The 12,144-nt window shown below is 38.8% G+C and overlaps 1 pseudogene; it reads left to right on the plus strand.

The window, feature by feature from the left end:
* The first annotated feature begins 989 nt into the window (after positions 1–989).
* LOC114493996 lies at positions 990–1,565 on the plus strand (annotated as a pseudogene).
* Positions 1,566–12,144: the final 10,579 nt, after the last annotated feature.

Here is a 12,144-nt window from a genome sequence, read left to right on the forward strand (position 1 = left end):
GAGTTTCCTTTTGTGGGGACAAAACTGTTCTGAAACTACATAGTGCTGATGGTCACACAACACTGCAAGCGTACCGAATGCCACTGAATTGTATAATTAAAATGGTAAAAATAATAAATTATATGTTATGTGTAACTTATTACAATAAAAAAATTTAAAGTATGCAGAACTGACTTATAAAAACTTGCTCCATTTACAGTAACTCATTTATCCAAAGATACTTGCCTTGAGGAGAAATAGACTCCAAGCCTAATGCAAGTAATATTGATTTTAAATTGAACAAAAAAGTACCCTCAATTAATGTCAAAGGGAAAGAACTGGGTCCTCTTTTTTCGTTATTAAAACTCTAGGCATAATGTATGACATAGTATATGGTTAAGAAATACAATTAAAAATTTTTTAAAGAATTGGGTAGTATTAATGTTTTGAGAAATGTATTGAATTGTCAAGGTGTGCTGGATTCAAGTCAATTCAATAATCATCCACAAGAAATATCAAAAGATTTTTAAATTGTTATATCTATATTCCTGAGAAGGTCCATGACAGTGAACCTGGGTCCAATCTCACCACTACTAGTTATATTTCAGACATCCACCCATTGCCACCAATTACCTATTAATCTTTTAATCAAAAGTAAAGAATGAAAAACACTTTCCAATCTAGGCAAACCAAAGGCAAGGACAGCCTTGGTAAATTCTCACTTTTTAGGAACTGGTAAACAACTACAAAAATTGTTCAGCAAATCAAATCCAATACAGCAGTTAGTTTCTATAAAAATGGTTTTCTTTCCAAACAACTTATGACAAATATAATGAAAAGGGAAAACATGAATTCTTTTTACCACTTGGAGCAATGTGCTTCATAAAGTCTGCAATAATTATAGCTTCAGAAGAAACACAGCCCTATACATTTTTTTATTCTAGTCCCATAAGATTCAGTTCAGACTTCTGACCTCTAGCACCACAACAGAATAAACACGTGGCTTTCCCAGGTGGCTGCCAAAAGTGGCAGAGGGGTAGGTCCTACTGCTGGATGACAGATGCCATCTCCTGCCCACCCAGTGGCCATGATGATCAAGCAGGTACTGCTGAGCCAGAAGGTGGTGGTCATATGCTGTAAGGGCATCAACATGTCTGGCAATTGCTACAAAAACAAGGACAGAGCATTCAAGGTGTGCTGACCCACAAGACCCAGAGAAGCTAGGCTGCCCTGGAACACCTCAAGGTGTTTGATGGGACCCCTTTGCCCTGTGATGGAAACAAAGCAGCAGTGCTTCCTGCCGCCCTCCAGGTTGTGCACCTACAGACTATGCAAAATTTGCCTCTCTGGGATGCCACAAGGTTGGCTGGAAGTATCAGGTGGCGACAGCCACCCTAGAAGAGAAGAGGAAGAAAGCCAAGATCCATTACTGGAAGAAAAAATAGCTCATGAGGTTATGAGAACAGAACAAAAAGGACATGGAGAAGAAAACTTACCAATACACAGGTCTTAGAGACTCACAAACTCCTGGACTGTGTCCAACAGACTATTCTTTATGCTTGTCTTGGCCTGCCCTTCCACAGTGAAGCAGAAGGAAATGAAGATAAATATGTGTTATGAAGTCATAGCAGGGTGAGGGAGAGAACAAACTTGTAGAAAGAAATGTACTATACAAGCTGGGTTAGAGTTCCACGGGAGCTCCAGGGAGAGGATTCGGTCCAGGTACAGAGCCGGATCCTCTATAACTCAGTCATGTACAAGTTCTCTTGCTCAGGTGAACAGACTGGCCATTCTCTCCCAGCAGAACCTGGCTGCTGCCCCAGGCTTTCTATTCAATGTGACAGATCCATCCATCTACTTAATGGTCTGCATTCTGAAAACAGTTAATGCTTAGATGCCTACAACAAAGCAGCATTTCTAAGTAAAGTAACATTTCTAAGGATGTCCCTTAACACTGAGTTAACAATACCAAGTTAATTTTTTCAAACAGTTTTTCTCTTAAGATATATTTACTTCGGACCATGTATAACCAAAAAGGTGCAAACCAGGTTTTCCGAAATTATAAATGCTAACATTTCTGCGTGCCACTAGTAGAGTGAAACTGTTAAGGTCATGATCTTTGGAATAAGACTTTTTGTATTATCCAGAATTGTGCCCTACCCCCTGCCATAAAAATCCATGTCTCAATGCTGGAAACTGTGACTACATTCTCTTACATGGCAAAGGAAAGTTGAAGTTGCTGATGGAATTAACGTTCCTCATCAGCTGACCTTCCAATAGTGATAGCATCCTGAATTACACAGGGGAGCAATGTTATTGCAAGGACCCTTTAAAAGCATATAAGGGAGGCAAGTGAGGAGGTGAGAGTGATGTAACATGGAAAGGATACAACTTGCTTTTGCTGCCTTTGAAGCTGTAGGAAGGGAGCCACGAGCCAAGGAAGCAGGCAGTCTCTAGAAGCTGGAAAAGGCAAGGCAAGGAATACCCCCCTAGAGCTTCCAGAAAGGAATGCTGACCTGCTCAACCTTGATTTTAACCCCTTGGGACCCTTATCAGACATGTGACCTATAGAAATATAAGATAATAAATTTGTATTGGTTAAGATGCTAAATTTGGGGCCATTGGTTTTGCCAACAATATTACAGGGTTTAATTTCTGACAATCATTTAGCACCTGTAGGAGTTTGGGTAGGCTACTTAACATTTCTATTCCTATTTATTCATCTGTAAAATGAGGTTAATAATACTACCTAGTTGAGGATAAAATAAAATGAAATAATAATTAAAATAATGGCAGGCTATTAAAATAATTAGTACTCAGTAAATGTTAAATGCAGTTATTGTGATTTTATTATTGTTTTGTATCCACCTTCCTCTTTGATATTTATCATGAGCATTTCCTGAGAACCATATTTCAAATGTTTGGGGGGTTTTTTGCATTTAAACAGTACAAGAAAAATGCCTGCTAAATGTTTAATAGCCTTAAAGTCCTGAATTGCCTGGGGTACCTCCTTAGGATGTTTTGATTTTAGCTGTAAACATATAACTCATCTTGCTTATTTCTAACTTGTTAGAACAATCTGTGCTACACCATTTTTTAAAAGAACTTTTTACTTCTTGAGGACTTAATTACAGTGCTGCTGGTTGATGAGTTTGCATTTTAAACCAAGACCTTGAAATAAACACAGTCATCTCAGTTCTTGATACAACAAAGTGAAAGTACATTCTCTGATTAGCTTGTTGGCTTAAGAGCATACCATGACAATGGGATAAAATTAGTCACACTTGCCAATGACCTAATATTCAGTACAGATTTAGGCTTTTTCTGAACTTTCCTTTTTGACAAATTTTGTATTTGATGTATTTGGTATATTTACGGTATATCTAGCCATTTCGTTGGGGAAATGTAATAATATGATTAACTTAAATATTTATATTTTTACAAAAAAAAGTTCTGTTAGACATAAAATATAAAGTCCTTTTATTTTTTAACAGATCCTGGAATCCTCTAAGACATCCCAGTTCTAAGCAATGTTCATCTTCACAACTACAAAGTGTGAAGAGTCCCACCTTTATAGTCTTAGTGGTTGTTAATAATAAAAATGTCTTATATTGTAATTAACAGCAATATACATTTCAAAGTGTGAAAGAGCACTGTTCAGAAAAGAGGTTTTAGGGGTAATGCCCCACATATTTGCTAGTTTCAATGGCAGGCAAAAGAGAATAAATTGAGCTTACTTGTTTGTCATTCATTCATTCATTCATTCATCTATTCATTCTTTCAACAAATGTTTATTAAGCTTGTGTAATGTTCCAGGAATTGTGAAACTCCCTCAAAACTAAATCACGTATTGTTTAGTAATAGGATATATACATGTGGTCTAATTGATTTTAAAACCCACAAACTTCAGAATGGTGCTGCCTCTGGGGAAGGTAGAGAGATCGGACGGGTGAGGAATATGCAGGTAGCTGCAATGGTATAGAAACAGGGTGCACAGTGAGGGGGGAATCCCCAGGAAACCCCAGAGCCCTTGGCTGGGGGATGGGGGAAGCAGATGTAGGGCAATTAAGATACTTTGCATTACAATGGCAAGTGGTTAGCTGTGCCTCCCCTGAAGAGAAGCGGTACTGCCACCTTGGGGGCAAAAGGTGCAAAAGGTGCAAAAGGTGTGTACATGACTTCCAGAATGTATGGTGACTCTCGATGCAGCCAGGGTTTTGTACGGTGTCTGAGCAAGAACCAAAAAGCAGAGGTCCCTGGTCACTGAATCATGCTTGCCCTGACTGGAAATGGCAGCTGACAGAAGGTAAAAGATACAGGATACTGGCAAATGTAGCTCATTGTGGGCAGAGCCACATAGGAGGTCATGTTCAGAAGCTCCAGGTCAGAATTTAAAGTAAGGGTGGGTAAAGAGGGCTGAGAGAGTAGGTAATAGCTGTGCTGGTCTGTAGTGAAGAGGGCAGCCCTGTGAGAGATTCAGACTTGCTGCCTGTAATGAGATAGGGGCCATGTGGGAAGAGTACATGTAGAGGAGAAAGAGCCATGATGTAGCAGCTAGGCAATTTGTAGTCAGGATTCAGCCCTGTGGCCTGGCGTAGTATGGGGCAGAATGGCATGCTGCTGCTCTGATTATGCCTGCTCTTGCTGACTCTGGAGCCATCAAAGACCCTGCCTTGCAAGATGCTGACCTGCTACCTCGCAGACCCAGACTCTGTATGGACTCTTGGGACTTGGGACTTACAGAGAGGCCACTTTCTTGGCACTTGTGCCCTTATTGGACTTCACCATGATCCAGTGCAACACAGCACATGCTTTCCTGGACTATTCCACAGAGGCTGAGGACAACGTACTCCAGACCCTAAAAGGGAGAACTGCTGCCAGATGATAGAGATCAGCTTGTGCAGCTGGCTTAAGATAAGGAGATGGGGAGCTATTGGGCTTGGTTTTGGCTTACAGCCTGGTGGGGAGCAAGGGGAGTGCTGGGTCTCATGAGAGAACAGGGCTTGGAGCACAGGTGCTCTCAGCCCTGCCAAGGATGGAATCTTGTAAATGAAAACCTGTTTGTCTCAACACTGATTTTTGGGTCATGCACCAAGGCACCACGGCACCATGTGAAGAGGTCCACGTTTGCTCAGCTACAGTATGGGTGGTGTTAGATATCAGGGTTAGGCAGTAGGTCCTCAGGTGTTGGTTCTATTATAATGTTTTATAATATACATACACATTATTTACATTCATTTTATGTATCAAGTATTCATTTCAAAAAGGAACAATCAATTTATGCCTTAAGGAGGTTGTAGTCTTACATGGTCTCCAGAACTTGACTATTTCTTATAATTTACACTGTAACTATGGCCTCTCAGCCCTCAATTTTTAGGAGCGTTGTCACTTTTTGTAGGGAAAACAAAAGCTATATACATCTAATTAAAAAAATCCTTGATTAAACAGCATTGTGAACTCACATGTGACGGCTTATCCTGACTCAAAGGCCCGAGGATCATCACTGTCTAATGAGATAAGCAATGGGTGCACGTGCTTGTTTCCTGCCTGTTTTCTGCTACTGGAGCTCTAGGCAGGGTCAGCCTCAGGCACTCCTCATCTGTAAAATAGTGCAAAATAGTTGAAAGTTGACCTAGGTCCCATTCTATAAGTAAGTCACTGTATGACCTCAGGGGTTTATTTTTGAACTCTCAATTCTGTTCCATTGATCTGTGTGTCTGTTTTCCTGCCAATATCACACTGATTTGATTATCATCATTTTGTAGTATAATTTGAAGGAGGGTGTGTGATACCTCTGGCTTAGTTCTTTTTTCTAAGGATTGCTTTGGCTGTTTGAGGTCTTTTGTGGATCCATACAAACTTAATGATGTTTTGTTCCAGCTAATATCACACATAATGGTGAAAAACTGAGAGCTTTTCCTCTAAGATCAGGAACAAGACAAGGATGTCCACCCTCACCAATGCAATTCAACATAGTACTGGAAGTCTTAGCCTGAGCAATAGGGCAAGAGAAAGGAATAAAAGGCATCCAAATTGGGAACAAAGAAGTAAAAGTATCACTTTTTTCAAGTGACATGATTCTGTCATAGAAAACTCTAAAGACTACCAAAAAAAGTATTAGAAACAATAAATACAATAAAGTTGCAAAATAAAAAATCAATGCACAAAACCCACTGCATTCCTATACACCAACAATTAAATTTCAGAAAAAGAAATGAAAAAAATCCTTTTGCAATTGCAACAAAAAGAGATAAATACCTAGAAATAAACTTAATCAAGGATGTGAAGGACCTATACACTGAAAACTACAAGCATTATGAAAAGAAATTTAAAAAGACAATGAAATGGAAAAATATTCCGTGTTTGTGGATTGGAAGTATCAACATGTTTAAAATGTCTGTATTACCTAAATCAATATATGATTTAATGCACTTTCCATCAAAATCCCAATGACATTTTTTGTATTTTACTTTTTTATTTATTGGTGTCAAAATGCTCACATATGTAACCTATCTTCATGAGTCTATAACATACAATTAAAATATGAAAGCATTTTTCAAAGTTAGGTGCTAAAGTTTGATACTACCTTGGTTATTTTTATTACAAATATATGAATTTAATAAACATTTGTAAAGAAATTTCTGCCTATAATTCAATACACATAATAAGGTACAAGAGCACAGTGTGACAGAAAAAAAGGCAAATGGACAGCCAGACAAGTCTGTGTTCAAACCTTGAGTCTGTTTGCTATTAACTGTGTCATCTTTGTCAAATAACTTTATTCCTTTGAAATTGTTTCTTCACCTGTAAAATGGGGTAATAATACTAGCTTCATAGGATTGTTGGAAAGAATAAGTAAAACAAAACCAATAATTCACACAGATATATGCACCCCTAAATACATTGCATCATTATTTATAAAAGTCAAGACATGGGATATAGCTAGGTATCCATCAATAGATCAAATGTGTGTGTGTGTGTGTGTGTGTGTGTGTGTGTTCACAGAAACAGAAGTTAAAGGGAAGGTTGCCAGAGGGGGAGAGAAAGAGATGAAAAAGGCGAAGGGGAATATAGTCAATAATATTGTGATAAGTTTACATGGTGACAAATGATTACAAGAATTAGTGAGCTGATCAAGTTATAAGGTATAAAAATTTCAAATCATGATATTGTACACTTGAAACTAATATAGCTAATATAATATTGTACACTAATTTGTAAAATATTATTATAGTAAACCCTACTACTCTCTGCTGGTAGGAATGAAAACTGGTACAGCATCTGAGGAGAGACATATAGCAACATCGATCCATGTAATACACTTCTCCTTTGAACAAGCAATTCCACTTGAAGAAATTTTCACACAGCCTCACACAATTATGAAGTGACATTATATGCATGGCTGTTCACTACAGGATTTAGAAATAACCTAACTGTGTAGGTTTGGAAATAGCCTAAATAGCCAGGGCTGGTATGGCTCAGCGGATTGAGCGTGTGAACCAAAGGGTAGCTAGTTCAATTCCCAATCAGAGCACATGTCTGGGTTGTGGGCCAGGTCCCCAGTAGGGGGTGCTCAAAAGGCAACCACACATTCATGTTTCTCTCCCTCTCTTTATCCCTTCCTACCAACTCTAAAAATAAATAAATAAAAGCTTTTTTTAAAAGAACCTAAATACATGAAAATAATGTAACTTTCAAAAAATTTACCTTCATACAACAGAAAATTATAAAGCTATATAATATGAGAAAATTCTTTATGGAATAAATATATGAAACGATCTTCAAGATAACTTGTTCAGTGAAAAAGCAAACTACAAAAACAAAAGTAACTTTCCACTATTTTGTGTTTTTTAAGAACAAGATATTCATTTTCATATGCATGAAATATTTCTGTAAGGACTCACAAGGACCGTATAACTTTGATGACCTCTGAGGAGGGAAAGTGAGAGTCTCAAAGACAGAAGGAGACTCCCCGGGAACTCTTCTGTACCTTTCAAATTTTGAACCATCAAAATATCTCCTATATGATAAAGAAAGGATGAATGGATGGATGAATGAATCAATGGATAAGTCACAATATCTGGCATAAAATAAGTGTTCAAAAACTCTTAGCTTTTATTCTTTGCCACTACCACCTAAATTATTTTAAAACTAAATGTATGCATTTTAATGCTCTACCAATTTCCCAAACAATTTCAAATATTCAATATCTTAGTTTAAATAAATAAACAGTAAACCTGCCAGGTTTTTAAAATCCATATTTCCCTATGGCATTAATTGCAGAAGATGAAATAGAATACTGTATCTTTCAACAGATTCTGATTCTTCATTTTAAAAAAGGCCTATTTCCAATCTAAAGTGGACTCACAGACATTAGGAATGAGGGAACAAGCTCGAGGCACCTCTGAACCTCCCCAAAGGGAGTGAGGTGAACTCTGCCTGCAGACCCGAGGCCAGTCATCATTTGAATTCCACATTCTTTCCCACTTGACCTTTACAGACACCTTTGATCAGCAGAAAGAAATCCCTGATTGAATAGCCAACAAACAAGAAAATGTTCCAGAAAAGGGAAGAGGCCAACAATGCTACAAATCCAATAATCCAAGCAGTTGGGAATATGAACACAGTAATTTGATTTTATTGTATTTCCAATTTTTATTCCAATTTTTATACTTGATTAAGGCAATCTCCCTTTACATACAACCTTTACCTTTCTGTTTCCTGGATCATTATTAGAATCCCTTTGGATTCTTAACATACTGAAATAGGTTTGAGCCCATTTGGGGTTTCTTATTTCAATTCTCAGGTTATCCACTTTCTTAGTACTTTCCATCTTTATGTGTATTGATTCTTTCAAAAAAATGTAGATGGAGATAGTGCTGCATTTTTTCCATTTTGACTTCATTTATCACATCTATCATGCCCTTGCTTCTTGATAAATGTCTAATGAACAAAACATGTGTGTGGATATAGAGATTATATGATAATGAGGCAATGAGAAGTCAATAACCCAAGACAAGGGTACTGAGGGGAAGCAGCTCAGTCTTGCCCTAAGATTCACATGGGGAGAAGAGGAGGGGTTGGGGGCCAGAGGAGGAGGATGCTCCTGTGGTCTTATTGGGACTGGAAACATTTTGTTAAGGAAAAGGCCCTGTTGGGCACTAAAGTGTCTGGATAAAGGAATGAAGAGGTGAGGATGTCCCAGAAGGGAGGTTCAGGGAGCTTCATACCCATAACAATGGTATGTGGTTAGATTTTCTAACCACATCTGTCTGGGAGCTATCAGTTTAAAGCAGTTATTTCCCAAAGTGTGGGCCATGTAACATGAGAAGTACTGCATGACATTAGTTGATACAAGAAAAATTATTTCATATTTTAATAGCTGAAAATCCCACTTGCAAAGAGAGGATAGAATGATCTGAAACAAGCAGGGGTAAGGAATTCCATTCAGGAGCACCTGCTGTAGGCAGCACTACCTCTGGCACTTCCGGTTCCTCAGGAGGGCCCCCAGAGCCCTCAGCACCTGGGTAAACTCAGGGACCTAGGGGATTCTGATGGAGTGCAGCAATAAAAGACTCTCAGGACCAGAATGGCCATTGTGCTGTTTTCCCCATAACAAGGCCCCATAACCTCTGCTGTACTATGCCTAGGAGGGGGTTCAGGTTGGCATTGTCACCCAGACTGAAAACATGGGCAGACAGGGTCAGCTATATGCCAAGAGACTCAGGGTAGTAAATTTATTTAAATTTTAAAAGTGAGTCATCTTGGAAAAAAAAAACTGTCAGTAGTACTTTATAATTGCAGAAGTTCACCCACATGGCCAAAAATTGTGAAGAATGTATTAGTTGTCTTAGGAGAGCCTTAACAAAGTACCACTAACTAAATGGCTTAATCAACAGAAATTTATGGTTTCTGAGTTCTGAAAGTCCAAAATCAAGTTGTCAGCAAGGTTGGTTCTTTCTGAGTGTTCTGAGAGAGAATCTGTCTCATGACTCTTCTCCTGGCTTCTGGTAGCCTCAGGCATTCTTTGGCTCATAGATGGTATTCTCTCTACATCTTAATGTCACCTTCCTTCTATTGATGTCTGCCTTTGCGTGAAAATACCTCCTCTTTAAAAGGGCACCAATTATTTTGGATTAGGGCCCACCTCAATAAACTTAACTGAATTACCCTCTTAACAATCTTATTTCCAAACAAGGTTACAGTCTTAAGTATTGGGGGATTTCAACACATCTTTTGGAGGAGGAGGCAACTAAACAGATAACAAGGGAATGATTTGAATGACTGGCTTAGTGAAAACTGTCCGTCCTGGCTTTAGTTTATGTAAGTTTATATGTGTCATTTTACAGCTGTGCTATCTTGGGCAAGTCATTTAAATTTCTATAATTCATTTCCTTATTTATAAAATGAGGAAAATGAACTAGATCAGCAGTTACCAATTTTTTGGATGTTATGCAGTACCTAAATTTTCAAAGAAGAAGGGGAGATATGACAGAAGTCCTAAAACTTAATTTTGCCAAATGTTATAGGGGGTAGGTAATTTGTCATTAATCTCACTTCTCCTTTCTTCTGAGCACACAGCTAACCTGTATTTCTCAGCCTCATTTGCTATTAAGTTTGGCCATATGGTGAATTCTGGCCAATGAAATGGGAAAGTAGAAGTGATGTGCTCCACTTCCAGCCATGGCCAATGAAACTCTCCCTCATGAAATCTTCCTTCTCTTTCTACATTTGTCTGCTGGATGGAGAAGACTTTGGGGACCTAGGTGAGGGCAGAACCACAAGATAAAAGGAGCTTGGGTCTCTGAGTGAACATGGGTAAAAGTCCCTATGTTCAGATTTTACTTGAGGAAGACATGAACTTGATTGGGTTAATCCATTGATATTTGGGAATCACAGCAGCTATCATTACTAATCATAACTTACAAGGTGTGCCCAGAAAAAGCCCAGCAATTGTTAATATAATGAGAATGGTTTGTGTGACATTCATGTAACCTGGCAGCCAAGGAGAATGGACTGGACTTGCATGAACAAGGACAACTTCACTAGTAGTAGTGTACTAGTCAATGGGAGTGGTAGATATTGTTCAATGAGCATGTGTACTGTGTGGCTGTTGCATTCAAAATGACTGAGCAAGTAGAGCAATGAATCTACCTCAAATTTTATGCTAAGCTTGAACATTTCTCTGAAGAAACTCTGGATGATTCCGAAGTCTTTCAGGTGTGATACAATGAATTCAGTGCAAATGAAAGTGCAACACAAATGTTGCAAAGGTGGTTGAGAATCTGTTGAAAGTGATTCACATTTTGGAAGGTCTGTATCAAGCAAACGCCTAAAAATGTTGAAGGTGTACAGGCTGCAATCAACAAAGATCACTGACTGACAGTGCAAGAACTAGAAGATGATCTGGGGATTCCAAACACTACTGTGTCTGAGATGTTGACGAAAGATCTTGTCATGAAACATGCTGTGGCAAAATCTGTTCTGTGGCTTCTGCTACCAGAGCAGAAGCAACATCATGCTGTGGTTGGGAGAACTGTGTGAGGTCCCAGGGTGCCCTCACCCTGGGTAGACTGAGGTAGACTGAGGTAGACTGAGGCATCATTGTCCTAGGTACCATGTTTCTTGCATTTTGTATCTTCTTCAGTAAATGTCTCTATTTTTCATAGCATGTGGCTGGACACTTTCTGGACAGGTCTCCTACCAAGTGAGGACATTAAAAAGATATCTGCTATCATAAAGGACATTTTAACATCCAAACTGTAGGAAGCATACAGTCTGTAGAAGCAAGAGCAGTCCTTCAGATTGCAAAGCTAGTTCTCTGAAAAACTCATTGCCTTGAAACTGATTTTTCTTATTTCACTATGAATAAATGAAAACTTCATTACAGACAGTTATTGGTCCATGAACCAACATGGAACTCCTACAATAGGTAACTCTCTATTCAGTCAGAACTCAAGTGACACGCTGAATAAAGTTGTCAGGGAGCAACCTCTCTCGACCTCACCAATGGGCCGTCCTCTGTGTTGCTTCATTTCTACCAAGCTTTATTCTCACAGGCTTCCAGTCTCCAGGCTAACATGAGCATAGCTCTGAAGGAAAAGCCTTCCTCCTGTTCCTCCTTGAAAAGTCCCTGGGTGGGTTAGTGCTCACCCTAACCAAGCA

The sequence above is a fragment of the Phyllostomus discolor genome, chromosome 3, assembly GCF_004126475.2.
Source record: "Phyllostomus discolor isolate MPI-MPIP mPhyDis1 chromosome 3, mPhyDis1.pri.v3, whole genome shotgun sequence".
Classification (NCBI taxonomy): domain Eukaryota; kingdom Metazoa; phylum Chordata; class Mammalia; order Chiroptera; family Phyllostomidae; genus Phyllostomus; species Phyllostomus discolor.